Source organism: Schistocerca serialis, unplaced genomic scaffold (assembly GCF_023864345.2).
Source record: "Schistocerca serialis cubense isolate TAMUIC-IGC-003099 unplaced genomic scaffold, iqSchSeri2.2 HiC_scaffold_1173, whole genome shotgun sequence".
Taxonomy (NCBI): Eukaryota; Metazoa; Arthropoda; class Insecta; order Orthoptera; family Acrididae; genus Schistocerca; species Schistocerca serialis.
This window is the reverse complement of record NW_026047374.1, coordinates 547501-552500: the sequence shown is the minus strand read 5'-3', so window position 1 is coordinate 552500 and position 5000 is coordinate 547501. Positions and strand designations below refer to the sequence as shown.

General features: G+C 54.7%; 1 non-coding gene across 1 annotated transcript in view; it reads right to left on the bottom strand.

Annotated features, from left to right (window-relative positions):
* The window catches only part of LOC126433841 (small subunit ribosomal RNA), a 1910-nt gene extending 479 nt beyond the window's left edge, over positions 1 to 1431 (bottom strand). Inside the window, exon 1 of the ribosomal RNA XR_007578788.1 lies at positions 1 to 1431. This exon is cut by the window's left edge and continues 479 nt beyond it. This is a non-coding gene — a ribosomal RNA (small subunit ribosomal RNA).
* Positions 1432 to 5000: the final 3569 nt, after the last annotated feature.

Here is a 5000-nt window from a genome sequence, read left to right as displayed (position 1 = left end):
GTCTCGTTCGTTATCGGAATTAACCAGACAAATCGCTCCACCAACTAAGAACGGCCATGCACCACCACCCACCGAATCAAGAAAGAGCTATCAATCTGTCAATCCTTCCGGTGTCCGGGCCTGGTGAGGTTTCCCGTGTTGAGTCAAATTAAGCCGCAGGCTCCACTCCTGGTGGTGCCCTTCCGTCAATTCCTTTAAGTTTCAGCTTTGCAACCATACTTCCCCCGGAACCCAAAAGCTTTGGTTTCCCGGAGGCTGCCCGCCGAGTCATCGGAGGAACTGCGGCGGATCGCTGGCTGGCATCGTTTATGGTTAGAACTAGGGCGGTATCTGATCGCCTTCGAACCTCTAACTTTCGTTCTTGATTAATGAAAACATACTTGGCAAATGCTTTCGCTTCTGTTCGTCTTGCGACGATCCAAGAATTTCACCTCTAACGTCGCAATACGAATGCCCCCGCCTGTCCCTATTAATCATTACCTCGGGTTCCGAAAACCAACAAAATAGAACCGAGGTCCTATTCCATTATTCCATGCACACAGTATTCAGGCGGGCTTGCCTGCTTTAAGCACTCTAATTTGTTCAAAGTAAACGTGCCGGCCCACCGAGACACTCACTCAAGAGCACCCTGGTAGGATTGCAACGGGGTCCGCCTCGGGACGCACGAGCACGCACGAGGCGCGTCGCACGCCTTCAGCTCGCCCCACCGGCAGGACGTCCCACGATACATGCCAGTTAAACACCGACGGGCGGTGAACCAACAGCGTGGGACACAAATCCAACTACGAGCTTTTTAACCGCAACAACTTTAATATACGCTATTGGAGCTGGAATTACCGCGGCTGCTGGCACCAGACTTGCCCTCCAATAGATACTCGTTAAAGGATTTAAAGTGTACTCATTCCGATTACGGGGCCTCGGATGAGTCCCGTATCGTTATTTTTCGTCACTACCTCCCCGTGCCGGGAGTGGGTAATTTGCGCGCCTGCTGCCTTCCTTGGATGTGGTAGCCGTTTCTCAGGCTCCCTCTCCGGAATCGAACCCTGATTCCCCGTTACCCGTTACAACCATGGTAGGCGCAGAACCTACCATCGACAGTTGATAAGGCAGACATTTGAAAGATGCGTCGCCGGTACGAGGACCGTGCGATCAGCCCAAAGTTATTCAGAGTCACCAAGGCAAACGGACCGGACGAGCCGACCGATTGGTTTTGATCTAATAAAAGCGTCCCTTCCATCTCTGGTCGGGACTCTGTTTGCATGTATTAGCTCTAGAATTACCACAGTTATCCAAGTAACGTGGGTACGATCTAAGGAACCATAACTGATTTAATGAGCCATTCGCGGTTTCACCTTAATGCGGCTTGTACTGAGACATGCATGGCTTAATCTTTGAGACAAGCATATGACTACTGGCAGGATCAACCAGGGAGCTGCGTCAACTAGAGCTGAGCAGCCGGCCGCCCGGGAGTGTGTCCCGGGGGCCCGCGCGAACACGCAAGCGTCCGCTCAATTATTCTGCAAACAGGAGGAGGCTGAGCTCCCCTGCACAATACACCTCGAAACCCTCTCAGGTCCCGGCGGCGCGCAGCGCCGTCCTAAGTACTTGGTCGGGTTCGAGAGAGGCGCAATCGCCCGGAGTTTGGCGAGTAGACGCTTTAGGTGCGACCACCCGTGCTCCCAACTGAGCTTGCCGCTGCCGACAGAGGCCCGGGAGCGTGCTGTCGTGGCATTGCCGGCGGGAGACAACACGCGCCACCTACGGTGGCCGGCAGCTCCAACGCCAGCGCCACAGAAGGACAAAAGCCCCACTTGGGTGCCGAAGCGAACTCTCCCAGCACAGCGCACGCGCCAACACGTCCGCACAGCTGCGATACAATCCACCTGCGAGAACCGCAGAGGCGACCGAGCAGCAGACGGCGTCGCGGCGCCGAGCGCCGGGCGGCGGCGCATCCTCAGCGCACACAGTCCTCAATCGGACCAGCACACTGCAGATGTCCACCGCGCTTCGCACCGGGCCCGCGAGGACCTACTTTGGCCGCACGGCGCCGCGTGCAGGGTGCGCCGGCGCGCAGCTGCGCCGCCTGCCGCCTCCGTCGGCCGGCGCGCCTGCCACTGGCCGCCCCCACCAGCCGGCTGTAGCGCGTGCGCCCACGCACCGCGCGGCCAGCACGCCGGGAGGCCCCCCCTCACCGGCCGGGGACGGTCCCACCCAGCCACCGCCGCGTATCGCTTCACACCCACATGCCATTCACGTTCGTGGGCATGGTGGGTATCGCTGAAACAACCGGTTGGTAGCTCAACCGATCGTCGCCATCACTGATTCACCTCTAGCGAGAACAACCGCACCACAACGGTTTACCAGTTGTTCATTTGCGTAACGTCACCAGCAAACGTAGACGTCCATCGCCATTTGCAAATTCAACGATTGTTGCATGCCTGTGTCAGGTGTCACGACACACTATGTCTGCCCACATACACGCAACAACATGTGCACGCTTCGCGAACACGTGGAAGGTGGCCCCCGTACGTATGCGATGTCCATTGCGCGAACGACTGTCAACCGGCCTCTGTCGCATGTCGCAGATGTGGAACGCAGTGCACCATGCTATCACGGTGTGTGAGAAGAGACGACTACGTCTGACAACACGCGCCACTACATCAACAGACGGCTCATGCTGATCGCCATCCACGGCATACCATACTGCAATCCAGCTCTTATAGGGCGACGACACGTAGCTGAGTGCACAATATTTGGACCGTATGGTTCGCCGTTGTTGGCGCAGTCGTGGTACGGTCACACATGTACCACGATGTATCATTCAGTACATGAGGACCAATGTGCAGTACAGTGTGTGATTTGGACGTACAACATCAGCGGACAGTTGACACAAGCCGTACCACAACGTAGGCTGTGCTTCGCCATGCGAATGCCAATGAACAACTGCGAAGGGCATTGAGCATGTACGTCCTGCTGCCATCCGCATTACAGTGTATAGCTGCAAGGTGTTTAACATGAAGCGATACTCTGGGGACCGGGCAGTGCGAGTAGCAAACTATATTGCGGGGGTTGCAGTTAGGCAACACTACACTAATTTAACGCGTCGTATGACAATTACAGAGCAGGTTAAGGCCCAACGTGTGTTGGGTTAAGGCCCAACGTGTGTTGGGTTAAGGCCCAACGTGTGTTGGGTTAAGGCCCAACGTGTGTTGGGTTAAGGCCCAACGTGTGTTGGGTTAAGGCCCAACGTGTGTTGGGTTAAGGCCCAACGTGTGTTGGGTTAAGGCCCAACGTGTGTTGGGTTAAGGCCCAACGTGTGTTGGGTTAAGGCCCAACGTGTGTTGGGTTAAGGCCCAACGTGTGTTGGGTTAAGGCCCAACGTGTGTTGGGTTAAGGCCCAACGTGTGTTGGGTTAAGGCCCAACGTGTGTTGGGTTAAGGCCCAACGTGTGTTGGGTTAAGGCCCAACGTGTGTTGGGTTAAGGCCCAACGTGTGTTGGGTTAAGGCCCAACGTGTGTTGGGTTAAGGCCCAACGTGTGTTGGGTTAAGGCCCAACGTGTGTTGGGTTAAGGCCCAACGTGTGTTGGGTTAAGGCCCAACGTGTGTTGGGTTAAGGCCCAACGTGTGTTGGGTTAAGGCCCAACGTGTGTTGGGTTAAGGCCCAACGTGTGTTGGGTTAAGGCCCAACGTGTGTTGGGTTAAGGCGCAACGTGGGTTGGGTTAAGGCGCAACGTGGGTTAGGTTAAGGCGCAACGTGGGTTAGGTTAAGGCGCAACGTGGGTTAGGTTAAGGCGCAACGTGGGTTGGGTTAAGGCCCAACGTGTGTTGGGTTAAGGCCCAACGTGTGTTGGGTTAAGGCCCAACGTGTGTTGGGTTAAGGCCCAACGTGTGTTGGGTTAAGGCCCAACGTGTGTTGGGTTAAGGCCCAACGTGTGTTGGGTTAAGGCCCAACGTGTGTTGGGTTAAGGCCCAACGTGTGTTGGGTTAAGGCCCAACGTGTGTTGGGTTAAGGCCCAACGTGTGTTGGGTTAAGGCCCAACGTGTGTTGGGTTAAGGCCCAACGTGTGTTGGGTTAAGGCGCAACGTGGGTTGGGTTAAGGCGCAACGTGGGTTGGGTTAAGGCGCAACGTGGGTTGGGTTAAGGCGCAACGTGGGTTGGGTTAAGGCGCAACGTGGGTTGGGTTACGGCGCAACGTGGGTTGGGTTAAGGCGCAACGTGGGTTAGGTTAAGGCGCAATATAGGTTAGGTTAGGTGAAGGCGCAATATAGGTTAGGTTAGGTTAAGGCGCAATATAGGTTAGGTTAGGTTAAGGCGCAATATAGGTTAGGTTAAGGCGCAATATGGGTTAGGTTAAGGCGCAATATGGGTTAGGTTAAGGCACAATATGGGTTAGGTTAAGGCACAATATGGGTTAGGTTAAGGCGCAATATGGGTTAGGTTAAGGCGCAATATGGGTTAGGTTAAGGCGCAATATAGGTTAGGTTAAGGCGCAATATAGGTTAGGTTAAGGCGCAATATAGGTTAGGTTAAGGCGCAATATAGGTTAGGTTAAGGCGCAATATAGGTTAGGTTAAGGCGCAATATAGGTTAGGTTAAGGCGCAATATAGGTTAGGTTAAGGCGCAATATGGGTTAGGTTAAGGCACAATATGGGTTAGGTTAAGGCACAATATGGGTTAGGTTAAGGCACAATATGGGTTAGGTTAAGGCACAATATGGGTTAGGTTACGGCGCAACGTGGGTTAGGTTACGGCGCAACGTGGGTTAGGTTAAGGCGCAACGTGGGTTAGGTTAAGGCGCAACGTGGGTTAGGTTAAGGCGCAACGTGGGTTAGGTTAAGGCGCAACGTGGGTTAGGTTAAGGCGCAACGTGGGTTAGGTTAAGGCGCAACGTGGGTTAGGTTAAGGCGCAACGTGGGTTAGGTTAAGGCGCAACGTGGGTTAGGTTAAGGCGCAACGTGGGTTAGGTTAAGGCGCAACGTGGGTTAGGTTAAGGCGCAA